General features: G+C 44.8%; 1 long non-coding RNA gene and 2 other non-coding genes across 3 annotated transcripts; 2 read left to right on the forward strand and 1 right to left on the reverse strand.

Annotated features, from left to right (window-relative positions):
• Window positions 1-7,883: 7,883 nt before the first annotated feature.
• On the reverse strand, window positions 7,884-26,800 carry LOC138777759 (uncharacterized). The gene is made up of 4 exons (XR_011360835.1): window positions 26,647-26,800; window positions 23,993-24,283; window positions 23,242-23,313; window positions 7,884-8,078 (listed from the first exon to the last, which is right to left on the reverse strand). It is a non-coding gene; the product is annotated as an uncharacterized lncRNA (long non-coding RNA).
• A 150-nt stretch (window positions 26,801-26,950) lies between these two features.
• On the forward strand, window positions 26,951-27,022 carry TRNAH-GUG (transfer RNA histidin (anticodon GUG)). Its single transcript has one exon. It is a non-coding gene; the product is annotated as a tRNA-His (tRNA).
• A 377-nt stretch (window positions 27,023-27,399) lies between these two features.
• Window positions 27,400-27,471, forward strand: TRNAH-GUG (transfer RNA histidin (anticodon GUG)). Its single transcript has one exon. It is a non-coding gene; the product is annotated as a tRNA-His (tRNA).
• The last annotated feature ends 140 nt before the right edge of the window (window positions 27,472-27,611 follow it).

Below are 27,611 nucleotides of genomic sequence, written 5' to 3' on the forward strand. Positions count from 1 at the left end.
ACGACATTGTCACAAAATGGCGTCCAGAAGAAGAGAACGGGGTCGACTGTAATTGGGTATGTATGCTTTATTTAACTTCTGGGGGAAGGGGGAGGGGGTTGGAAAGGAAGTGGGGGGGGACAGGGGGTGGGACAGGATCACACAGCTTATTTACACACATTACAAAGTTATATAACTTTGTAATGTGTGTTAAATAAGCTAAAAAAGAAAATCACCGGAGTTGTCCTTTAAGCAACCTGTGATCACATTGAAGGAAGTACTTCTCTGGCTGACCACTTAAAGGAGAAGTCCAGGCAGACCTCTTTTTTCACAAGTCCTGGGGAGGATAAAAGAAATAACATGCTCTCACCTCCCCGGCTCCTGCGCTGGTGGCCGCATACCGCTGATCTGGTCCCCAGGTGCCCAGCCGCTTCCTGATCCGAGTGGGGACCTAGGTCATGACGTGTCAGCAGGTCCACTCAGCCAGTCAGTGGCTGAAGCAAACCCCTCTATGGCCGCTGACTGGCTGAATGTGCCCCACACGTCATGATCCTGGTCTCTGCTCAGACCACGAAGTGGTCGGGGACCCGGTGGCTTGATTGGTGGATAGTGCTTGAGCCGGGGAGGTGAGAGCATGTTATTTCTTTTATCCTCCCCCTCCCCGGCACTTGTGGAAAAAAAGAGTTCTGCCTGGACTTCTCCTTTAATTGTAATGGTGGGTGCATATGGAGCAGGATATATTTTGGCCTAGGCTAGATTATACCCCGGGGTTTATTTTAGCCTAGGCCAATTCATAGTCCCTCAGGCAAGGTGTGTGTTGTAATGAATTTCAGAGGGTATGGTCTGTATGATAATGAATTTTAAGGGTCCCAGTGTATATTATAATATTATAATTATAATATATTATAATTATAATATATTATGAATATTTTGGAGGCACGATTTGGGCTCATGGGAGCTGCAGTTTTATATGGAAAAAAATAATTTTGTATGGTGTGTAAATTTGACCTGTCAATTGGTAGATTTTATTATTAAAGTAGAAAAAAAATGAACTACATTGATTTATGTAAAATTATTATTACTATCAGCATTATTTGAATGGCAGAGAAGGGGGGGGCAATTTTTGGAGTATTCGCCCTAGTGGCCAAATTACCTAAAAAAAACGCCCTAAATAGAGCCTTGAAATAAGGTAGCCTGGTCTGATAAATCACAGTTTCTTTTACATCACGTAGGAATCCTAAAAAACGTGTTCAACCATCGTGTACAAATGCTGAACGATTGGACTCAAGCATGCTTCAGTTGTGCTCATCTCTAGTTATTACCTCCAAAGCACCTACAATGGACACTAGAGCAGCAGTCATGTACCATGGAGCAATGGAAGAAGGTAGCCTGGTTGTGCGCATCTCTAGTAATAACCATTACATGCTGAGAACTGGAAAGGCAGTGGAGGTGGACTGTCTCACCCCCACAATTCAGCCCTTGTCAGTCACTCTGCCCTTATGAGACACCCTTATGATTGTCCATATTCCTTCCATTGTCACAAGGTAAGCTAGTAAACTTTAGACAAGTGTTTTTTTTTAACTTAATTTATTTACACTAATTTACCTGGCCTACCCTGAAAATACTGACAGTAAGTGATATATTTGCATAACCATAATTCCAAGAATATGACTCAGTTGTTACGTCTAAACCTTCTGCTTATCAGCATACATACTTTAACTTATCAATAGGTCAAACTTCATTTTGCCACCTTGATGTAAGATGTTTCAGGACATTCCTCTATTGCAAGTTTTTATGGATTTTTCTCCATAAGTCTCTAGTATTTTACACACAAGCTTGTTTGCTGTGAAGTTTCTCTTACATAATAAACAAATAGAAACTTTGGTCACATGACATTTTCTTCCTGCAAGATCTTTTTCACCCGAGGGAAGAAATTTAGCACAAATGGTTGTATGTGATCTGCAAGGATAGAATTACACCTAAAGCCTTCCCCATGGATAAGTAGCCAGGGAATACCAAGAGAACATTCACCAGACCATAACGCTGTCACCACCAGCTTGTATTCTTCCAGCAACAAATACAGGGTGTTTGTGCGCTGATGTTTCTCACCCGACAGACCAATGTCCATCCATTTGAAACCTGTGGAGGGCCAATTCTAATACAGCTGTAAAACAAAATCACAAACCTTATAGACCCACCAGGCCAGCTCACCACACGGGATCTCCTTTATGAGCGATGCACTGCCAACATTTAATGTAGATCATAATAATGGGATTCGACCATGACCAACTTTACTACATTACAAATACTTCATTAGATAATGCATAAAAATGATTGGTAATTCATTTTCCAGGTTTTGTAACTGTAACACACTGTATATGGTTGTAGGTGGGAGTACGTAAGCTCAAGTGAGTGTGTGTGAGTGTGTATGTATGAAACAATACATTAATGGAGTCTCTTTTACATTTTATGGGGAAGTAACAATGGCAACCTTATGTGAGCAATGGCCACTGCTGACTGCTGTGACCTTCCCCTTGTCTCAGGGATTATACCTCTGAGATAAGATAGAGGCAAAAGTGAAGTACCAGGGAGTGAGAAAAGGTAATATCTTCCAAGTGATACAGTAAAGGGAGGTATTTACTAAGACTGGCATATCACATACTGGTGTTCTACTTGCTAGATTTTGTAAGGCAATGCAAAAAACTAGCTCTTTAGAGTCCATGCACTGCGCCACACTATGGAATCCATGCCAGGTTTCAGCTACAACTTAAAAGGGTGGTGTCAAAAAAACTAGGTCTATACTGATACATAATGTAAAAGGAAACATATTTCCAATGTACAAGCATTTGTTAAAATGTATTGTTTAAAATATATGGACTCACTAATCCCCCCAAGTGCTGTTTTGTTTCATTATCTGTGGCCCTTGGTTACGCCCCACTAGGCATCCACTTTCTTGTGTCGCACATGCTTAGTTCAATCGTCACATGACCTGTCCCATTAGGACTGGCAGTTGGTTTTCACATCACATGCAGCAAGGGGGATTGTGGGGAAGTGTCTGCACAGTTGCATGGCAACCACAGACTCACAGTTCAAAGAGGAAACCAGAGGGTGGATAGATACAAGGGAGAAGCTGGGCCGCTTCTGTCATGAGGCAGAATCAGTATTCCACCCCAGGCGTCAGATTCTGTGGTCCCAAGAGGGGACGGCATAATCACATAATCTTCCCCACTGCTGTCAGTTTAGTTAAAGGGGTAAGGTGGCTGAGGGAAAAGACGTCCAGCGGCGGGTCCTGCATCGCGGCGCTCCAATGCCCAGTTCCCGGCCGCTTCCGGGTGTCTGACGCGGGCCCGACACATGTCGTCTCAGGTCCGCTCAGCCACTCAGTGAAGGAGGCGGGATCCGTTTTAAGTCCGCTCAGATCCCACCTCTGTCACTGAGTGGCTGAGCGGCCCTGAGACGTCACGTCTCGGGCCCACGTCAGACACCCGGAAGCGGCCGGGAACCGGGCACCGGAGCGCCGCGATGCAGGACCCGCAGCTGGAATCGGGGAGGTGAGTGGACATCTTTTCCCTTGGCCACCTCCTCCCCAGTCCCAGCAAAAAAGTGCTCCCCCGCTGGAGTACCCCTCTAACATAAATGACAGCAGCCAGGACCCCCCTCAGTCCCTTGGCTGCTCACCTCTATCACAGCTGAAGCCTGTCTGAAAGGGCACGCATCATTAGGGGATCCGTGCCTAAGGCACCTTTCACACATCTGATAAAGTTGTCAGTGTTTGCAGACCCATTAATTTCTATGGCCCCATTCACACATCCGTACGTGTTAGGTGTAGAAGCATCTAACCTGCAGATATGTCCCTATAGCGCACAGCACTCTGAGGATGAAGGTATTTTATTTTTTTATCTTAATCCTCTGCGCTGCAGAAATTTTGTAGTTTATTAGTTATGTAAATAAGCAATATGGTGCACTAGGGGCAGGACTACCACCCTCCGCCTGATGTCTGATCAGTGAGGTCATTAATAACGTCCATGATGTCATGATGTGATATAGTGAAGTTGATTATGTCATCAATGATGTCGTCAATAATGTAATCAGTGAAGTTGTCAACGGTGTCATCAATGATGTCCTCAGTAATGTCTTCTTTGATGTCATCGATGATGTCATCAGTGATGTAGTCAAAGTTATCGTTGATAACCTCAATCAGTGATGTCATTCATGATTTTGATGATGTAATCAGTGATGTAGTAAATAATGTCATGAGCGTCGATGAGCTCATTAGTGATTTCAATGATCTCATTGATAATGTCATCAGCTATGTCGTGGATGATCTTATCGTTGATGTCATTAGCAATGTCATCAGCTGCTTAACCCCTAGACCACCCTAGTCCAGGATCGTCTATGGTGTTCAGAGTTGGGTCGCGCGTCCCAGGAGAGCGATCCACACATCCGGCACCCTGCGGGGTCTGCGCCGTAATGGCGCTGATCCCGGCTTGGCACTCGATTGCTTTCGGCTGCAGCAGTCGAAAGCAATCCAGTGAGAGATCAGTGTGCTTATACTATAAGTTATACTAGGGGCTTCTAGTATAAGTGTAAAAGTGTAAAAAAAAAAAAAAAAAAAAGTGTTATTATTAATTTTAAAAAAAAACTTTCCCTAATAAAAGTTTGAATCACCCCCCTTTTCAAATGTTATAAATAAAAATAAAGATAAACGGCACAAGCGCAAAAATAAGGGCTCATGCGGGTCTCTAGGTGAAAAAATGCAAGTGCTATGGCCTTTTAAGCACAAGGTGGAAAAAACGAAAATGCAAAAATCTAAATTGGCCCAGTCCTCTAAGGGTTAATCGATAATGTTAATGTTCTCATCAGTGATGTCATTGATGATGTCGTCAATTATGTAATCAGTAATTCCATCAATGCTTTCATCAATCATCTCATCAGTGATGTTGTCGATGATGTAATCAGTGATGTTAGGGATGGTGTCATCAATGCTGTTGTTGTCGATGATGTTAATGATGTCATCAGTGAGGTCATTGATGATTTTGATTATGTCATCAGTGCTGTCTTCGAAGATCTCATCAGTGATGTCGTTAATATTCTCATTAATCATATCTTTAGCAATGTTGTTGAGGATGTCATCAGTTATGTCAGGGATGATGTCATCAGTGATGTAACAGATGTTGATGAACAGATGTTGCTGATGTCATCATCAGTGATGTCATTGATCATGTCATCAATCATGTAATTGATGATGGCAATAGTGATGTCGTCGATACTGTCATCATCAGTGATGTCGTTGATGATGTTGATGTCGACAGTGAGGGCATTGATAATGTTGATGATGTCACCAGTGATGTCATGGATGATGATGATGATGTCATCAGTAATGTTATTTATAATGGTGAAGATGTAATCAGTGTCATTGATTATGTTGATATCATTAGAGAAGTTGATAATGTCATCAGTGATATCATCAATGATGTCATCATTGATGTTGTCAATGATGCTGATGATGTCATCAGTGATGTCTTTAATGATCCATCAATAATGTCATCAGTGATGTCTTCAACAATGTCTTCAGATATTGTCGTCAATGTCATCAGTGAAGTTGTCAGTGATGTCATCGATGATGTTATTAGTGATGTAATCGAAGATATCATCAGTGATGTCGTCGATGACATAATCAGGGATGTCGTCAATGGTGTCATTGGTGATGTTGTAGATAATATCATTGATGATTACGATGTCATCAGTGTGATCATTGATATCGATGATGTCACTTGTGATGTAATAAATTATGTTGATTATGTCATCAATGATGTTGTCAATAATGTAATCAATAAATTCCTACAAAACTGATAGCTCACACCAAAATATAATAATGTATACTTTATTGAGAAATTCATATGACATTCATAAAAACATATATTTTTAAAATTCCAAGAAAATTATATTGACAGATTTGCACAAATGACATAGGTGGGCCACAGAGATCACTAGGACATGACTGAGCAGTAAGGGGAAGCTTGATAGAGTAAAGCACCCAGACAGAGAATATGATTAGTAAAGTGCACAGTGCTGCAGGACCTAGTGTCCAACATAAATCTAGCAGCCGAAATGGTGTATACTAAAGTGCACAGTGCTATAAATACACTATATACAGAGTCTCTGAAATATGGGCAGCTAAAGTAGTTGTAAATGTACAAAGTAATGGCGACAATGCCTAACCAGCTTCCAAATAGGTAATATGCAAAAGTACACGGTCCTCCTCCTCCCCAACGCATGTTTCGCGTTAGCTTGATCACGGGGCCCCCCATAGTGTGCGGAATTGCCCAGTCTATTAAACTATAACAGTATAAATGAAAAGTGAAAAAAACACACCAGGACTGCTAATTTTTGAAAATTATATTTTAGAAAAAAAATGCGGTGAGTGGGTGGGCTGGGCATCATGAGATAGTATGCCGCCTTGCTTCCTTGTCCTCCTCCCCGGAGCCTGGATCCTGAAGCTCAACCTGTTTTGCTGCAGGCCCCTTGTTTGAGCTACCCTATGCCTCTGCCTGTCTAGCTGGAAGGATCATCCAGGATACTGGGGCAGATAAGTTTAAAATGCCTGTATACATTGCCCTTCGGGCTGATGCTTGGCTAGTTACTCCGGTCTGCTCCTGAGAGGAGCAAGTGCATGTGAGTCATGGAGAGTGCCCAGGGAAACTGTGAGTGCCAGCTGACTCAGCTAACCGCTTTATCTGCTCACCTATGTGATTTTAGCGGTAATGTACAGTCTCCACTGGACTTACTGAGGGGGGTCCTAAGCTTGCTTGGGGGGGGGGGGGGGGGGGGGGCAGTTTGTCTGCCCTCCTGCCTGCTCTCCTCCCCCTCCCCCCCAGGTGGCCTTTCCTCTGACTGCTTGCTTCTCTATTTGTTGATCTGTTTGATAAAGTGATAAGGCTCCTCATATACTGCCGCTGGCACTCAGTCTGCAAAAGGAGAATTCATACAGGAGAGAAGCCACACTTGTGTTCAGAATGTTAAAAATGTTTGTCTGAAAGCACTGGATAAGTGATAAGATGCCTCATATACTGCTGACAGATTTCAGTTAAAAGAGAGAAGCCACACCTTTGTTCAGAATGATGAAAACATTTCTTATGAAACCCCTAGATAAGTGATAAGATGCCTCATATACTGTTGGTGGCACTTAGTCTGCAAAAGGAGAATTCATAAAGGGGAGAAGCCACACATGTGTTCAGAATATTGAAAACATTTCTTATTAAAGTGCTTGATAAGTGATAAGATTCCTCATATACTGCTGTTGGCATTCAGTCTGCAAAAGGAGAGAAACCACACCTGTGTTCAGCATGTTGAAAATCTTCCTTAGGAAAGTGTTTGATAAGTGATGAGGCCTCATAAACTGCTGGTGGCACTTAGTCTGCAGAAGGAGAATTCATGGGATGTGATGGGGCATGAGAAACAATGATGTATCAAAATTCTGCAGGGAATGGATTGTGGAGACCTTTAGAGAGAAACTTTTTCAGAACTATTTGGACTCAAGAAGGCCCATTACTTCTGAGCAGCCCGACACGAGCAGTACTGATAAAGACCATATATTAGAAAAAAAATAAAAATTTCTCTCTTACACCAATAGGATACCAATAAAGAGAGATCAGATCATGGCACAAAAAATGACACCCCTACAAGCCCTGTAGGTGAAAAAACACCTAAGAGCGCTATGGCTCTTAGAAGGCGGGGAGGAACATTGCTTCAATTTGACCCGGACATCCATGCGTCAAAGGGCTCGGTCATGAAGGGGTCATGAGCCAGCATATTCACTGATCGGGGACATACTTAAGACTACAGAGGCTCAAAGTTAGGGGTAGACATAGTAAAGGGAACACACAGAAGCAGATTTGGCTGTAATTTAGATTTATTCTGACAATGCACAGAACATAAAGACTCAAAGAATCATATTTAGTAAATAACAATTAGTATATGTAGTCAGACCATAGAAGCAAGAGGAGGTGGTGCTGTAATTATTCCATGGACATGGAAGCTTCCAGGACACAGTGATATAGGTATAGAAGCTGTGGTATATGTAGCTCATATATATCACCCTAAGGACAACAGAGAAATCAGGTATGACCAATAAATCGTATACGGGAGGGGGCATAAAAACACATAAAGGGGTAACATAGACTAAGGTGAAAACTTACTATATGGATGAATCTTAAAGGGGTAGTGCGGCGGTAAAAAATTATTCACAGAATAACACACATTACAAAGTTACAGTATACAACTTTGTAATGTATGTTATGTCTGTGAATGGCCCCCTTCCCCGTGTCCCACCACCCCCACCCGTGTACCCGGAAGTGTAGTGCATTATACATACCTGATCCGTGCCAACACGCGTCCGCCATCTTGTGCCAAACGTCATCTTTGGCCGGCCGGCCCGAACACCTTCGATCTTCCCGAGTGCCGGCCGCGTCATCAGCTGCTCAGCCGCGATTGGCTGAGCAAATCGCGGCTGAACAGCCCGAACACCTTCGATCTTCCCGAGTGCCGGCCAGCTGAAGATGACGTTTGGCACAAGATGGCGGACGCGTGTCGGCACGGATCAGGTATGTATAATGCACTACACTTCCGGGTACACGGGTGGGGGTGGTGGGACACGGGGAAGGGGGCCATTCACAGACATAACATACATTACAAAGTTGTATAACTTTGTAATGTGTGTTATTCTGTGAATAATTTTTTACCGCCGCACTACCCCTTTAAAAGAAAATACATGGAAAACTGTTCATGTAAGAAATATAGAAAACATATGCAGTTGTACATCCCATACTATGCAGGTACCATAGAGTCTATCAACAGTCAGTCACGACATAAATGTTCATAACATGGTGACATCCCTAGCTCTAGGTGGCGTCAAAGACCTTTGGAAGACAAAAATGACTATGTGAACCACCTTAGGTCCATACTCAGTCCTTAGGGTACAGTGTGTCCAGCATGTATAGCCATCTGGACTCCTTTTGTTTTGTTTTAGGAGTCTCTGTTTGTCACCCCCTCTATGCTTGCTTATGCAGAGTTTCACCTGCGTTGGGGTACAGAGGCCAAGTTACCCGTTACCGCCACATATACTCCAGACTGTTCCCTCCAGCTGTTCTGTCTCCTCAGTGACAGAACAGCTGAGGTCACTCCTAACTGACCTCTCCTCCAACTCAACTGTCCCTTCCTGTCACAGCTGGGTTTTAAAAAACTAATTAGCATAGAGGGCAGAAGAAGTGGTACTGTGTAGTGTCCATATATACAGAATAAGAGCAGATACGGAGGACTACACCCAGCATACAGGACAGGAGAAGTGGTACTGTGCAGTGTCCATATATACAGAATAAGAGCAGATGCTGAGGATTACACCCAGCATACAGGACAGGAGAAGTGGTACTGTGTAGTGTCCATATATACAGAATAAGAGCAGATGCTGAGGATTACACCCAGCATACAGGACAGGAGAAGTGGTACTGTGTAGTGTCCATATATACAGAATAAGAGCAGATGCTGAGAATTACATCCAGCATACAGGACGGAAGAAGTGGTACTGTGCAGTGTTTATATTTACAGAATAAGAGCAGATACAGAGGATTACACCCAGCAGAGAGAGCAGAAGTGGTACTGTGCAGTGTTTATATTTACAGAATAAGAGCAGATGCTGAGGATTACACCCAGCATACAGGACAGGAGAAGTGGTACTGTGCAGTGTCCATATATACAGAATAAGAGCAGATACAGAGGATTACACCCAGCATACAGGACAGGAGAAGTGGTACTGTGCAGTGTCCATATATATATACAGAATAAGAGCAGATGCTGAGGATTACACCCAGCATACAGGACAGGAGAAGTGGTACTGTGCAGTGTCCATATATACAGAATAAGAGCAGATGCTGAGGATTACATCCAGCATACAGGACGGAAGAAGTGGTACTGTGCAGTGTTTATATATACAGAATAAGAGCAGATGCTGAGGATTACACCCAGCATAGAGAGCAGAAGTGGTACTGTGCAGTGTCCATATATACAGAATAAGAGCAGATACAGATGATTACACCCAGCATACAGGACATGAGAAGTGGTACTGTGCAGTGTCCATAAATACAGAATAAGAGCAGATACTGAGGATTACATCCAGCATAGAGGGCAGGAGAAGTGGTACTGTGCAGTGTTTATATATACAGAATAAGAGCAGATACAGAGGATTACACCCAGCATACAGGACATGAGAAGTGGTATTGTGCAGTGTCCATATATACAGAATAAGAGCAGATACGGAGGATTACACCCAGCATACAGGACAGAAGAAGTGGTACTGTGCAGTGTCCATATATACAGAATAAGAGCAGATACGGAGGATTACATCCAGCATAGAGGGCAGGAGAAGTGGTACTGTGTAGTGTCCATATATACAGAATAAGAGCAGATGCTGAGGATTACATCCAGCATACAGGATGGAAGAAGTGGTACTGTGCAGTGTTTATATTTACAGAATAAGAGCAGATGCTGAGGATTACACCCAGCATACAGGACAGGAGAAGTGGTACTGTGCAGTGTCCATATATATACAGAATAAGAGCAGATACGGAGGATTACATCCAGTATACAGGACAGGAGAAGTGGTACTGTGCAGTGTCCATATATATACAGAATAAGAGCAGATACGGAGGATTACATCCAGTATACAGGACAGGAGAAGTGGTACTGTGCAGTGTCCATATATATACAGAATAAGAGCAGATGCTGAGGATTACATCCAGTATACAGGACAGGAGAAGTGGTACTGTGCAGTGTCCATATATACAGAATAAGAGCAGATGCTGAGGATTACACCCAGCATACAGGACAGGAGAAGTGGTACTGTGCAGTGTTTATATATACAGAATAAGAGCAGATGCTGAGGATTACACCCAGCATACAGGACAGGAGAAGTGGTACTGTGCAGTGTCCATATATACAGAATAAGAGCAGATGCTGAGGATTACACCCAGCATACAGGACAGGAGAAGTGGTACTGTGCAGTGTCCATATATACAGAATAAGAGCAGATACGGAGGATTACACCCAGCATACAGGACAGGAGAAGTGGTACTGTGCAGTGTCCATATATACAGAATAAGAGCAGATACGGAGGATTACACCCAGCATACAGGACAGGAGAAGTGGTACTGTGCAGTGTCTCTGCACTATACTTTATGTTAAAGTGACTGTACCATCAGGCCTGGACTGAAGCACTGGAGGCGGGCTGACCCACCCCCAGTGGGAGGAAACCCCCATTCCTCTATGATAGAGCTTCATTGATTCTAATGGAGCAGTGTCATAGAGGGGCGGAGGTTTCCTCCCACTGTGGGTTGTTCAGCCCACCTCCAGTGCTTCAGCCCAGGCCTGATGGTACATTCCCTTTAAGCAGTGCTATTAGGCCCCATTCACACGTCCGTGTCAGTTTTTACTGTCAGGAAAATTCAAAATTACTAACCTGGTAATTTCTTTTCTTTGAGCCCATGACGGCACCCACCTCCTACTCCCATAGGACAGGAAACAGGATACAGGAAATCCCTGGATCATATAAAGAAGTAAACTCCCCTCCTCTCGTCAGTATTTACCAAGGACCTAGGAGCGAAGCTCACAAGACACACACAAAAAAACAAAATACACATATGTAGAAGAGACTTTTTTTTGTGTGTGTGTTAAAAAAAGTTTACCTATCTACAAAAAAACTACCCTTTTTTTGGGGGGCTCAAAGAAAAGAAATTACCAGGTTAGTAATTTTGAATTTTCTCTCTTCGCCCTATGACGGCACCCCTGGAGAGTAGAATAGGAATATAACCGCCTAGGGAGGGACCACAGCCTGCAGTACCCTGCGGCCAAATGTTAAGTCCTCTGTGGACGATAGCTGTAACCTGTAGTGTTTAAAGAATGTATGTGGAGTGCTCCATGTAGCTGCTCTGCAGATCTGATCAATAGAAACAGCTGCCCTTTCTGCCCATGAAGTTGCTACTGCTCAAGTTGAATGAGCCCCGAACCCGCCTGGCGTTGTCATGTCTTTAGCCTTATAGCATTCTCCAATTGCCTGTTTGACCCATCTAGCTATCGTTTGTGTAGAAGCTGACTTGCCCTTGGTTTTTCCCTGAAAGGATATCAGCAAGTTGTTACATAAACGCCAATCTTCTGTGACCTTTAAATAATGCAGAATAGCTCTCCTAACATCTAGAGTATGAAAACATAACTCACGATCGTTAGCTGGTGTGTTGCAAAAAGATGGTAGTGTTACTTCTTGAGACCTGTGGAAGTCCGTAACCACCTTTGGAAGGAAAGCTGGGTCGGGAGACAACACAACTCTGTCATCTCTAACAGTCATGTAAGGGGCTTGTATTAAGAAGGCTCTAATCTCACTGACTCTACGGGCTGATGTTATTGCTAAGAGGAAGGCCAGTTTGTAAGACAGGAACTTAATACTGCAATCTGCTAAAGGTTCAAAAGGGCTAGTGGTGAGGCCGTTCAAGACCAGATTAAGATCCCAAGGCGGCATCTTAGACTTGATCGTGGGACACAATCTGGAGGCTGCCTTCACAAATCTTTTAATCCATTGGTGTTCAGCTAGTCTGTAGTCGTAGAGCGCACTGAGGGCAGAGACCTGTACCTTGATGGTGCTAGGCCTGAGGTGCTTGTTTAGACCTTCTTGTAAGAATTGTAAAATCAAAGGAATGTCAGGAGGAGCTAGGACATTAACAGGTTTATTTACAAATTTACAGAATGCTTTCCATGTATGTAAGTATATAGCAGAGGCAACTCTCTTCCTACTGGCCAGCAACGTGGTGATTACTTCTGATGAAAGACCCCTGTCTATCAACAATTGCCTTTTAACAGCCATGCAGTCAGGTGAAGATTCTGAGCCTGTGGGTGTAAGACTGGGCCCTGGGTGAGGAGATCTGCCCTGTCTGGAAGAATCCAAGGGTCTGTCAGGGACAACTTCCTGAGCCAAGTAAACCACACCCTTCTTGGCCAAAAGGGTGCTATTAGAATTACGTGGGCTTTGTCCTGTGTGATCTTCCTGACCACTCTCGGTATTAATCTGATGGGTGGAAATGCGTACAATAGGCCTCTGCCCCAAGGTTGGGCTAGTGCATCCAGGGCTCTGGGCTTGTCTGCCGGACATATGGAAAAGAAATTGTGGATCTTCCTGTTTGCCCGAGATGCGAAGAGGTCTATCTCTGGTGATCCCCACAGTCTGCATATCTGTAGAAACACCTCTTGGGAAAGCTCCCACTCTCCCTGGTTTAGAGAGTGTCTGCTGAGGAAATCTGCCTTTACATTGTCCACTCCTTTCAAGTGCAGTGCCGAGAGGGACAGACAATGTGGCTGTACTAGTCTGAACAGGTGGTGGGCTACTCTCATAAGTTGTGGTGATCTGGTGCCTCCCTGGTGGTTGATATACGCCACTGCTGATCTGTTGTCTGTTAGCACTCTTACATTTCTGTCTTTTATTAACGTAAGAGCCTGGGACAAGGAGAAGAATATTGCTCTCAGCTCTCTCACATTCTGTGGGTCTCTGGCTTCTTCTGGGGTCCATAGGCCCTGGAATACTTGGGTGTCTAAATGGGCTCCCCACCCCCTCGGACTGGCATCTATGGTGATGGTCAGAATGTCGTCCAGATTCCAAGGTAGATATTCCCAGGAACTGACAACATTGAGAGGGAATTTTATTGGATTTCTCATTGTTAACTTCCCAACCTAATTTAGACAGGATGTCCTCTACTACTTTGATCTGGATCTGTAGTGAGGCTACTGAGTCACCAACTAGTAAAAAGTCATCCAGATAAGGAACGATAATTATATCCTTCTCTCTAACATGTGCCATAACCTCTGACATCACCTTAGTAAAAACTCTAGGTGCCTGTGAAATGCCAAAAGGTAAGGCCTGGTACTGGAAATGACAAATCGAACCATTGAACCTGACTGCCACCCTCAGGAATCTCTGGTGGTCTGGATGGATGGGGACGTGATAGTAAGCATCCCTTAAATCTAGGGTGGCCATAAAACAATCCTGTGAAAGATTCAAAATAGCTGAAGAAACTGATTCCATCTTGAATCTTTCGTAAGACAAAACCCTGTTAAGAGGTTTAAGATTGATAATGGTTCTGAAAGAACCATTGGGTTTCCTCACCAAAAACAAAGTGGAGTAAAAACCCTTACCACATTCCGTCTCTGGAACGGGAACCAAAACCTTCTTCACTAGCAGAGATTGTACTTCCGCGGAAAGTGCTGCATGCTTTTCTGGTTCGGATGATAAGTCCGTAATAACAAATCTTTCCCCTGGGGAGGACACAAAAGAAATCTTCAAACCGTGGTTTATTGTATCCAATACAAAAGAGCTATTGGAAATACTACACCATTGTGACGAAAACTGAGAAAGACGGCCTCCCACAGGGACCTGGCGTCATTGTGCAGGTTTTTTCGTACTGTCTGAACCCTTAAAGAGAAACCCCTTGGACTTTTTGGTGGGCTTCCATTCCTTTCTATTAGTATTAGAACTAGAATTAGTGTTAGAGGTCCTCTGGGTGTTCCTACCTTTTCCCTTAAAGGGGTTATCCAGTAGCACAAAAACATGGCCACTTTCTTTCAAAGATAACACGACTCTTGTCTCCAGTTCAGGTGCGGTTTGCAATTAACCTCCATTCACTTCAATGGAACTGAGCAAGAAAACCCCACCCAAGCTGGAGACAAGAGTGGAGCTATCTTTGACATGTTTTTGTAGAGCTGGATAACCCCTTTAAATGGACGGCTAGATTGCTGCGGGATCAGAGGGAACCCTTTCTTTCTGTCCAAAGCCCTCTCGAGAATATTATCTAAGGCTGGACCAAAAAGCAGGTTGCCTTCACAAGGGACTCCACATAATTTAGATTTAGAGGTGACGTCCCCTTTCCATTCTTTAAGCCACATGGATCTGCGGGCAGAGTTAGAAAGAGCCGCTGAACGAGCGGAGAGTTTTAGAGCATCTGTTGAAGCATCGGATATAAATGAGACCGCATTTTCTAGGGTCTCAAAGGGTTTGAGGAGCTCCTCAGCGGGAGTCCCTTTGCTAATCATATCCTTCAGGTCAGACATCCAGACCCCTAAAGATCTGGAGACTGACGTAGCGGCCACTAAAGGTTTAAACATAGCAGTAGACGCTTCCCAGTCTTTCTTTAGGTAAATCTCTGCACGCTTGTCCATAGGGTCCTTAAGAGTGGCACAGTTGTCGAATGGTAGCGCATTAAGCTTAGTAATCTTGGCTACTGGAGGATCTATCTTAGGAGCAAACCCCCAGGAGTTTGATTCCTCATGGTCAAAGGGGTACTTCCTTTTAGGCCAGGTTCAGACTATGTAATTGTGCAGCTGTATTTTTGGTGGTTCATGCGTACGCTGGAAACTATACGATATACGGCTGCACAGTGCACACTATGTATGAATCTACGGCCCTATCGTAAACGGACTCGTAAAAAGTGAACAAGACCATTGTTTGCGGCTGGAAACGCGGCCATGGATTGACAGGCGGTCCGTACGGAGTACTTCAAAAACAGCCGGCAATGATGCCGAATGCCGATGCCTCTAATAGTTAATATATTAAATTAATAAAACACATTTTCTTTGTAATAAAGTCCCTTTCGTTGTTCAATAATTTAATTCTAACGAATCCATCATTTTGCAATTAAATATACTGTTAAAATAAATATATATATAAATAAATGTATATTTATATATATATATTTATTTTTTGACAGTATATTTAATTGCACAATGATGGATTCGTTAGAATTAAATTATTGAACAACGAAACTGAATTTATTTCAACGAAAATGTGTTTTACTAATTAAATATTAATTAGTACAGGAAGCTCCATAAGCCGTTAATTCATATTGCCGGCAAAAGAGCATTCTGTACTAATCATCACTTTACTTTAATGAAAACATCAAATGTTTCTTCTAATTATGTTATCACAATAGCATTATTAGAAGAAACATTTAGAATTATATGTGCGCTCAGCTGATTGGCTGATCGGCTGAGCGCACGTATAATTAGCGGGTCCGCAGCACAGTGACTTCATTGTGCTGCGGACCAGCAAAGAGACAACATCGGGGTGAGTATAGAGCTCTCCCCACCCCCTCCCCAGCACTGCACCCCTCCCAGCAAGGAAGGGGGGTCACTTAACCCCTTCTTTGCTGGGATGGGTGCAGTCTGACATCAGTCTGGCCCCCAAGGGGTTAAGGGGGATGCAATACATCCTCCCTTAACCCCTTGGGGGCCAGACTGTAAGCAGCGATCTGTAAAGATGCTGCATACTGTAAGGAGCACAACACCGCTCACAATGATGGTTGTTGTGCTCCTGTTTGTGTTTTTTGTGTGTTTCTCCCTTTTTGTTTTTCAGATATCGGTATCCTGGGGATTTCGTTGGATTCCGTGGACTACGTCGATGACCAGCGGTTTTTTGTTGTTTTTTTTTAATAAAATGGTCAATGAGGGGTGTGGGGGTGTTTTTATTTGAATAAAAAATTTTTTTAACTTGTGTCTTCTCTTTATTTCTTTACTTTATAGACTTAGTAGTGGAAGCCGTCTAATAGACGGAATCCATTACTAAGTCGGGGCCTAGTGTTAGCCGGTATAAAATGGCTAACACTAACCCCCCATTATTACCCCAGTACCCAATGCCACCAGGGGTACTGGGAAGAGCCGGGTGCCAGTGGTCCCGGAGCGTCAAAATTGGCGCTCCTGGACCGGACGGCAGCAGGCTGGTAAGATTTAGGCTGGGGAGGGCCTAAACCAATGGCTCTTTCCACCCTGGTGTTACCAGTCTGCTGTCGTTTGGTTTTTAACCCGGCTGGTTCTAAAAAATAGGGGGGACCCTATGCGGGTTTTTTTTTTTAAATAAATAATTAAAAAAAAACGCACAGGGTCCCCCCTATTTTTATAACCAGCCGGGTTCAAAACCAAACGACAGCAGCCTGGTAACACCAGGGTGGGAAGAGCCATTGGTTTAGGCCCTCCCCAGCCTAAATCTTACCAGCCTGCTGCCGCCCGGTCCAGAAGCGCCAATTTTGACGCTCCGGGACCACTGGCACCCGGCTCTTCCCAGTACCCCTGGTGGCATTGGGTACTGGGGTAATAATGGGGGGTTAGTGTTAGCCATTTTATACCGGCTAACACTAGGCCCCGACTTAGTAATGGATTCCGTCTATTAGACGGCTTCCACTACTAAGTCTATAAAGTAAAGAAATAAAGAGAAGACACAAGTTAAAAAAAATTTTTATTCAAATAAAAACACCCCCACACCCCTCATTGACCATTTTATTAAAAAAAAAAAAAAAAAAACAACCGCTGGTCATTGACGTAGTCCATGGAATCCGACGTAATCCCCAGGATACCGATATCTGAAAAACAAAAAGGGAGAAACACACAAAAAACACACAAACAGGAGCACAACACCCATCATTGTGAGCAGTGTTGTGCACCTTACAGTATGCAGCATCTTTACAGATCGCTGCTTACAGTCTGGCCCCCAAGGGGTTAAGGGAGGATGTATTGCATCCTCCTTAACCCCTTGGGGGCCAGACTGACGTCAGACGGCACCCATCCCAGCAAGGAAGGGGTTAACTGACCCCCCCTTCCTTGCTGGGAGGGGTGCAGTGCTGGGGAGGGGGTGGGGAGAGCTCTATACTCACCCCGATGTTGTTTCTTCGCTGGTCCGCAGCACAATGAAGTCACTGTGCTGCGGACCCGCTAATTATATGTGCGCTGAGCCGATCAGCCAATCAGCTGAGCGCACATATAATTCTAAATGTTTCTTCTAATAATGCTATTGTGATAACATAATTGGAAGAAACATTTGATGTTTTCATTAAAGTAAAGTGATGATTAGTACAGAATGCTCTTTTGCCGGCAATATGAATTAACGGCTTATGGAGCTTCCTGTACTAATTAATATTTAATTAATAAAACACATTTTCGTTGAAATAAATTCAGTTTCGTTGTTCAATAATTTAATTCTAACGAATCCATCATTGTGCAATTAAATACGGTATACTGTCAAAAAATAATTATATATATAAATATACATTTATTTATATATATATATTTATTTTAACAGTATATTTAATTGCACAATGATGGATTAGTTTAAATTTAATTATTGAACAACGAAAGGCACTTTATTACAACGAAAATGTGTTTTATTATTTTAATATATTAACCATGAGAGACATCGGCATTACTGCAGAGGATCGCAAACCCCGGTAATAGCAATTCATGTAAACTGTTTCCCTGCTTTCCCAGATGCATCCAGAGGTGTTTGCATCACTTTCTTAAAATTTTATTTGTTATTTTTAGTTGAACCAGATTTCCAAGTAAATGACCGTATGTTTTCAGCCGCATGTCTATTTTTTCCCACGGCCGTAGTTTCATCCGCACATTTACAGCCGCATAAAAAATACAGCCGCACAGTTACATAGTGTGAACCTAGCCTTAAACTGTAAAAAATAAAGAAAACAGGTCTTTTAGTCATATATACCAGTCTACCTCTAATCGTGTTCCCTAGGAACAGAAAAAAGACACTCACTGCAGCCGGAACAAAAAATTTTCCATCCGGGTTGGACCATTCATGCTTAATCAAGGCCTTTATATTTTGATGGATAGGAAAAACTAGGCACTTCTTAGGAGCCAGTTCTCCAAACATTCGATCCTGTATGGTATTGGCTTCCGGAACCTCTTCTATGCCCATAGTCTCCCTTACTGCCCTGATCAATGATTCTATATAGTCAGCAGTAGGTGATGGTGTAGCCACTTCTTCCTCCAGACCCTCTACATTGGATGGGCCTGCTTCTGGTTCATCTATCCCCAAAGCAAGTTCTTCATCATCCCCCAAGGAAGATGGAGGCTGAAAGATTGATCTGCTGTGAATAGACTCTTCCACCTCAATAATAGGGGGGATAACCGGGGTAGCAACAGGTAACTGTGAGACAGGCACCGGTGTAGGTTCTGGAGGGCCAGTGACTGTAGCTTGAGAGGGCATGGAGGCCTGAAACAGAGTTAAAATAAATGTACAAACAACGTTTTTTTGTTTTTTGTTTTTTTTTTTGAGAGAGAAAAAAAAAAAAAAAAGGAAAAGCTACATACCCTAATCTCCTTTTTTATCACGTTTCTCATATTACGCATAAACGAGGGTCCCTGCTCTTCAAGGACTCTATTCATACAGCTACCGCAAAGGACTTTATTGTAAGAACTACTCACTCTCTTCCTACAAACGGGGCAATCTCTGCTCTTAGAATGACTCTTTTTAGTTGAACCCTCCTAAAAAAAAATGAAAAAATAGAAACATTAGAAACAAAAGAAAGATAATTTTTGTTGGGGAAAAATCCCCTCTTACCCACTCCATACCGCTGGGGCTTGAGCCATAGGAGGAGTAGATTCTGATAATTCAGCGCTTTCAGCCTCTATATTGATCACACAGAGGTCCTGGAGGTGTAGAGATCTCACTGCAGCTTCAGAAGCTGTAGAAAAACGCCAGGCAGCAGCACCAAGAACGATACTGCTAGAGTACCCAGATACTGAGCACTCACCTGGCGTCTTCCTCGGCACCTTTTTGAATCTGGCGCCGAAAGATCACGTGGCCGGCTGGCTCCGCCCCCTCCGCCGCGCGCTGAAACGACGTCACCCTCCCGGCTCTCCACCTGAGCAGGCCGTAGGCCCCGGAAGTTGCCGAACACGGCCAGCAGAGCAACCCCCTCTCCAGCACAGCCTGCACTCATACCGCATTGCGCGCGAACGCAGCGCTGCGGACCGGAGCACCGGACCACGCCGAGGAGGGCCAGGGGAGCTCCGGGGACCCACTTCTGGAGGTGTCGGGGGAGGAGACCAGACTTGGAGGCTGCTCCCCACTCGGAGCCTGAAGCCGCCGGGAAGCCGGTAAGGTGTTACCCGGTAACCCCCAGTCACCTTCTTTATCCAGGGAAGGGAAGGGAAAGAAGCCCTTCCAGCTCCTGCTCCCATGGGGACAGGAAACAGAAACTGGCGAGAGGAGGGGAGTTTACTTCTTTATATGATCCAGGGATTTCCTGTATCCTGTTTCCTGTCTTATGGGAGTAGGAGGTGGTCCTCTCCAGGGGTGCAGTCATAGGGCGAAGAGAGAAATCCTGATCAGGAGACCTCAAATGTCATCAGGAAAGTATCAGAATTTCCTGACAGTAATCCGTTTTTACCCTCAGGAAACCATCAGGAAAAACCTTCAGGATCTCCTGATGAGAAAAAAAAAATAGGACATGATGAGAGATGTATTTCTGCAAACTGGATGGTCACAGGCTGGAGAAGTACAACTCCCATCATGCCCGACTGACAGGACATGATGGGAGTTGTAATTATGCAGTCTGTGGCCACCCAGGTTGCAGAAGTACAACTCCCATCATGCCATGTCAGCAGGGCATGATGGGAGTTGTACTTCTGCAACCTGGGTGGCCACAGACTGCAGAAGTACAACTCCCATCATGCCATGTCAGAAGGGCATGATGGGAGTTGTACTTCTGCAACCTGGATGGCCACCGGCTGCAAAAGTACAACTCCAATCATGATCTGTCAGCAGGGCATAATGGGAGTTTAAATTCTAGTGGGGTGGTCTCACCTGTCCTGGTTCCCGGTCTGCTGATCACTTTCGTCCGGGGGTTGCCTGGCAGATGGTGCAGCTGCGACGGCAGCAGGGGGGTGCGCTGGAGGAGGAGGATTGCGAGCCGGGGGTCAGGGGGGCGCTGTCCGGGGGGCGCTGTCAGGGGGGCCGCTGTCCGGGGGAGGCAGACACAGAAGGTGAGCGGGGCCAATGTCAGTCCGGGCGGGGGGGGGGGGGGGGGGGGGGTGTTGGGTAGGCGGCAATGCCCATCAGCAACGCACCCTGGGGGGGGAGATACAGCTGTGTGTCGGGGGCCCGCAGCAGCCAGCTCTGAGTGCGGTCCTGGTCCAGTTGGGGGGCAGAAGGCTGAGCGTGCGGGCGGCAGCCAGGGGTCCGGGTGCCCGTCAGAAAGGTTTGCTGAGGCTGCGGGGGTCCCGGCGGGCTCTTAACCAATCCGTACATCAGGAAAGTGCCCGTGATTCCGGCGCCCCCATAGACTTCTATGAGGGCGTCCGGGCCGGAATTCCGGACAAAAATAGGACATGTCCTATTTTTTCCGGCTCTATTTTCAGGAACGGACACCCTTCCGGAAAAATCCGGAAGGGTGTCCGTGACCAATTAAAGTCTATGGGTCCGGAAATCCGGATGGTTTTTCCGGACGTGTGAAGGGGGCCTTAGGCAGCTTACCAAATATTGAATGCCAGGAAATTCTGGTACTTAAAGCGTAACTGTCATGTTTTTTTTTATTGCAGAAATCAGTAGTAGAAGCGATTTTAAGAAACTCTGTAATAGGTTTTATCAGCCAAAAAAGCCTCCCAGCCTCCCCCCCTGACTTCTTATCTGTGCATTACCAGGCAAACACGTCTTCATTACAGAGAAGCCAGTGAAGACGGGCTCTGCTCTCTCCATTGTAAGCCTATGAGGGGGGGAGGGGCTGAGGGAGATGAGGGAGCAGGAAGAGGTGACATGAAGGTCAGCTGTTTGTAGACTCTCTGGGCTCCTAAAACCCTAAATTCAGGTGTCAGAAAGGCCAGTGCTTATCTATGAACTTACTGAGAGAAGATTGCAGGGTGTTGTGCTGTGCAGGACTGCTCCGTGCTCAGTCACTCCTAACAGCCCCTCCCCTCTCCATAGCCACATAATGGACACAGAAATCCTGCTTCTTCTGAAGTGAGGGGGGAGGCTGGGAGATTGCTTTTTCAGTACAGAAGGAAACTCTTTTGGTTTATAAAACCTATTACAGAGTTTCTTAAAATCGCTTGTACTATTGATATTTAATGTTTTCAGAAAAATTACCCTGAAATTACAGTTACGCTTTAACAATTTTTTTGCCCTGAATATTGATAGTAGTATCGATATTTGGGTGCATCACCAGCTTGCACCCACTGCAAGTACACAGAGAAGCATATCTGAGTGCTGAATATGACACGGGGTAGTTCCATTAGACATCAGCAGCCCATGATAAGTACTCTATACAATGGGACCTTAAAGTGACTGTACCACCAGGCCCAGGCTGAAGCAGTGGAGGTGAGCCGACCCACCCTTAGTGGGAAGAAACCCCAGCCCCTCCATGATGTGACTCCATTAGAATCAATGGAACCCTATTATAGAGAGGCGAGAGTTTCCTCCCACTAAGGGTGGGTCGGCTCGCTTCCAGTGCTTCAGCCTGGGCCTGGTGGTACAGTCACTTTAAGCTAATGATATGTAATGGAGCAACACAGCAGCCTACTCTACACTTATTCCATGCAGACACTGCCCCTCCCCCCCGCCCTGGTACAGCAGGATGGCAAAAAAAAAAAAAAAAAACATGCTCAATACCCAATACCTTAAAGCCAGACCCCCCTCGACTTGGCAATGGTCTTTACTAAGGGCCCTATTCCACCAGACGATTATCGTTCAGATTATCGTTAAATCGTTAGAATCTAAACGATAACAACCGAACGAGAAATCGTTGATCGCTTTATAAGACCTGGACCTATTTTTATCATTGCTCGTTCGCAAAACGTTCACATTGAATAAGATGTCGCTCGGTCGTTCGCAGAAGATACAAACGCAATAGTGAAAAAAAAACTATCGCGAATACAATCATAAGTAACGATTATTGTTCCATGGAAATGAGTGAACGTTTCAGGTCTTTCGCACTAGCAGTTGTTTGAGATCGTTAATCGTTAACGATTATGCGAACGATAATCGTCCGGTGGCGGTCTGTCTCCTCTGGAAACGCCTTCACCAGCATAATAAGAGACACATCTGACACCTTGCAGGGTCAGAAACAACAGCAAGTGAACATGAGGGAAAACCATGATAACAGGGTTATCCAGTGCTACAAAAACATGGCCACTTTCTTTCAGAGACAACACGACTCTTGTCTCCAGTTCAGGTGCGGTTTGCAATTACGCTCCATTCACTTCAATGGAACTGAGCAGCAAAACCCCGCCCAAGCTGGATTGGCTGATTCACTAAGGTTCCTTTTAGACGAACCAATTTTTAATGCTTAACGATAATCCCAAATGAGAGCTACCTTGGTAAAAACGCCAAACCCAAAAGCGCCATGTGGATAAGGCATATAATATTTCCCTATTAACTGTCAGCTAACATCTAGCCCCAATGTTTCGGCCAGTGATTGGCTGAGGGGCCTGTCACTTCAGAGACCGGTTCAGAAGTTCCAGCGGAGGCTGAGGGCAGGAGCGAGAGTGGACAGGTATGTATAAACGTTATTATTTTACACTAGCTTGGACATCACTAATTATATATATACATACACACACACTCACAGTCCTTGCTGCACGATTATCGAGACAAGTAAGAGGCTCAGTAAGATTGCACCGATCTAGCGGATCGTCACATGTTCACATTAGTGATCAGGTCATCAAACAAGGCCCATAAGCCATAATTATACAAGAATGTAGAGGTGCATGTGTACGGATAGGCTATTATTAGGGTACGTTCACACTCAGGAAAACAGGCGGAAATTTTGAGCGGAACCCCCATTGCGGACTCCGCTCGGAATCCTGCCTGCCTCAGTGTCTCAATGTAATTTGTTCTGCACTGCCACTCTCTGCTCAAAGAATTGGAACGATTATCGTGCGAATTTGCACGATAACAATCGAATTTGAACGATAATCGTACGTGTAAACGCAGCGAATGATTCGCAGATCGTTCCGTGTAAACAGTCGTTCACCGATTTTACCTATGTGCGAGATAGGCTTAAGCGATGGCAAAACGAATTTTCTGTACGATATATCGTTCCATGTAAACGCTGATCATTATAAAAATAAAAAATCGTTACTTCGAAATCGTTAATCGTACAATTGGGCGAATTATCGCTGCGTGTAAACGTAGCATTATACTTACCTGTTTTAGCTTTTGCGGCAAGCAAAGGAATTCCACCATATTTGATTCACCTTTGCCTTTAGAATGAATCTCTAATGCTGCCTTATTTTCCCATGATGCCTCTGGCTTTGCAGACAGGGTGGCAGAGTCTCATCCTTGCAGTTCCTAATGAGATCACCAGGTGGGGTAATTAGGCTGCCGCTGCTGGAGTCTAGCCAGGTGAGAAGTGGCTTGCTGTCAGTTCACACTACGTGCAGTTTTGATGCATTTTTCCCCCGGATATATATTGCCATAAGGATGAAGGGATATGTCCTATAATCACAATCAAGATGTTTTATGAAGATGTGAAATCTTTAGGCTGTTCACATGATGACATTTGTCCACACATTTTTTGTTCTGCAACTTTCCAGCATGGTGGTAACTGTATGTTTCACAATATGAAAGAAATACAACGGTAAGATCTGAAAAAAACCTGCAGAACATTGCATAACAGGAATCGCAGCTGCTATTCTTGCAGAACACTTTATAACAGTAGTCACAGTCCCTATCTCTGCAGAACATTGCATAACAGTAATCACAGCCTCTATCACTGCAGAACATTGCATAATAGTATTCACAGCCCCTATCACTGCAGAAAATTGCATAACAGATCAGACTAGAGCCAGCTTCCTATTCACAGGATTTTTCCTATTCACAGGATCTGCTGCATATCTGCTGCGTATCTGGTGTGTGTGTTTGTACCCTCATGGTGCGTTCACACCTACAGGATCTGCAGCTGATTTTCTGCAGCAGATTTCATTTAAATAACTGAACACAGCATCAAATCTGCTGCAGATCCTGTAGGTGTGAACGCACCCTCAGGGTACAAACACACACACCGTATACGCAGCAAATACGCAGCAGATTTGATGCGGTGTTCAGTTATTTAGATCTAATCTGCGTATTTGTTGCGTATTTGCTGCGTATCGCAGCAGTAAATACGCTGCGTATACGGTGTGTGTGTTTATACCCTTAGGGTAAATTCACACGGGCCGATCTGCCGCGAGTCTCACGCTCAAAATCCGCAGCTAATCTGCAATACATGTAAGTGCGTGTTTGATTGCGGGTAAATCTACATGTAAATCTAAATCTACCTACATACGATTTACCCGCAATCAGACACGCACTTACGTTTATTGCGGATTAGTTGCGGATTTTGAGAGTGAGACTCGTGGCAGATTCGCCCGTGTGAATTTACCCTTAGGGTGTGTACACACAGGATCTGCAGCAGATTTGATGGCCCAGAGTTACTTTGCATTGAATCTGGAACATCAAATCTGCTGCAGATCCTGTACATGTGAACGTACCCTAAGGGGGCCTTCACACACAGCGTATTCGCAGCGGATACTTGCCAATGCATTTCAATGGGCGGACATACTCTCAGCAGGATTGTCAACCTGCTGCGAGTATGTTAAATTTAGCGTTGTTAACCCCCGCGGCCCTGGAGCATACATTACCTGCGGGGCAGCACACTGATTGGCTGACCGCCGGGAGACCCTGAAGCAAGCAGAAACTGTATGCTCCAGGGCCGCTGGGGTTAATGGCGCTAAATTTAACATACTCGCAGCCAGATGACATTCCCGCTGTATGTCAGCCCACTGAAATACATGGGCAAGTACCGGCAGCGGATTTCCCTGCGAATTCGGAGCGAGAAATCTGCTGTGGATATGCTGTGTGTGAAGACACCCTTATAAAGCGCCCTAAAGGGCAGCTGCACAGGCCAAACATCCCCAGTGGTTGGGATAAAATCCCCAAGCTTCCTGCCCCTGCAGAACATCACACAGCAGTCACAGCCGCGTCTCTGCAGAACATTGCATAAGTCACAGCCCCTATCCCTGCAAAACATCCCATTACAGCACTCACAGCCCCTATCCCTGCAGAACATTGCATATGTCAGTCACAGCCCCATGGCCCTGCAGAATATCACATTACAGCCACTATCCCTTCAGAACATCCCATTACAGCACTCACAGCCCCCTGTCCCTGCAGAATATTGCATATATTAGTCATAGTCCCTATCCCTGCAGAACATTGCATATATCAGTCACAGTCCCTATCCCTGCAGAACATTGCATATATCAATCACAGTCCCTATCCCTGCAGAACATTGCATATATCAGTCACAGTCCCTATCCCTGCAGAACATTGCATATCAGTTATAGCCCCCTGTCCCTGCAGAACATCACATTACAGCCACTATCCTTGCAGAGCAAAGCATTACAGTCACAGCCCCATGTCCCTGCAGAATATCACATTACAGCCACTATCCCTTCAGAACATCACATTACAGCACTCACAGCCCCCTGTCCCTGCAGAATATTGCATATATTAGTCGTAGTCCCTATCCCTGCAGAACATTGCATATATCAGTCACAGTCCCTATCCCTGCAGAACATTGCATATATCAGTTCCAGTCCCTATCCCTGCAGAACATTGCATATCAGTTATAGCCCCCTGTCCCTGCAGAACATCACATTACAGCCACTATCCTTGCAGAGCAAAGCATTACAGTCATAGCCCCCTGTCCCTGCAGCATATTGCATAAAAGTACAGCCACAGACTCCCTGCAGAACATTACATAAAACTACAGCCACAGCCCCTGTCCTTGCAGAACATCACACCCAGCCAGTGGTTACCTCCTGTGCATCATATTCCAATGCACGAATCCTGGTGGGAGAAATACACAGCATAATCCTCCAGCAAGTATCCCCGGCTGCTCTGTGCTGCTAGGAGAGCCCGGGAACACAACTGAGCATAGCTCCGCCCACACAGGAGGCTGCTCACAGCTCCTTCCCTTCAGGAGGTTTACCCAATAGCTGCAGTGGCCGTGCTGTGGGAGAGAGCCGGGCATGCGCACATTGATCACAAGACATGACGTAATAGAACAGCCTACTGAAGAAGCCTAGAGGCAACAGCTGACAGCAGCAGCCCGAGTAGCTCGCCGTGATCGTATAGTGGTTAGTACTCTGCGTTGTGGCCGCAGCAACCTCGGTTCGAATCCGAGTCACGGCATTGTGTAATAGCAATGGCACGGCAAGTGGGCTCTATTTTTAACTTATTTTGAATAGATTTTTTTTAATTATTCTGCAAGTTTTAGCCAGAATATTTGTATTGAAGCAGCTCTTTATTTTACTATATCACTGTAAGCATAAGGCTTATAACTACATCAGGTGAATGGTTAGTGAGCTGTGTGTGACATGTGTGACCTGTAGGAAACCTTACTGCTACCACTAGATAACATAAGTCTGCAGCGCATCATAACGGCTGGTGACATTCTCACTGGGAACTGTGACATGCTAGACACGTGACATGCTCTATGATGACGTAGCCCAGCACTCCAGGTCATAAGCCATTTTTTCAGGGGGAGGGCTCCAGAGCCTGAGTAGCTCGCCGTGATCGTATAGTGGTTAGTACTCTGCGTTGTGGCCGCAGCAACCTCGGTTCGAATCCGAGTCACGGCATTGTGTAATAGCAATGGCACGGCAAGTGGGCTCTAGGATTTTTATTATTTTATATGTGACGTCACATGTAGTGTTATCAGATGAAGCTATTACAGCACAGCTATGTATTGTGACGTCACATGTATTATCATACGAGCTGT

This window comes from Dendropsophus ebraccatus, chromosome 1 (assembly GCF_027789765.1).
Source record: "Dendropsophus ebraccatus isolate aDenEbr1 chromosome 1, aDenEbr1.pat, whole genome shotgun sequence".
NCBI lineage: Eukaryota > Metazoa > Chordata > Amphibia > Anura > Hylidae > Dendropsophus > Dendropsophus ebraccatus.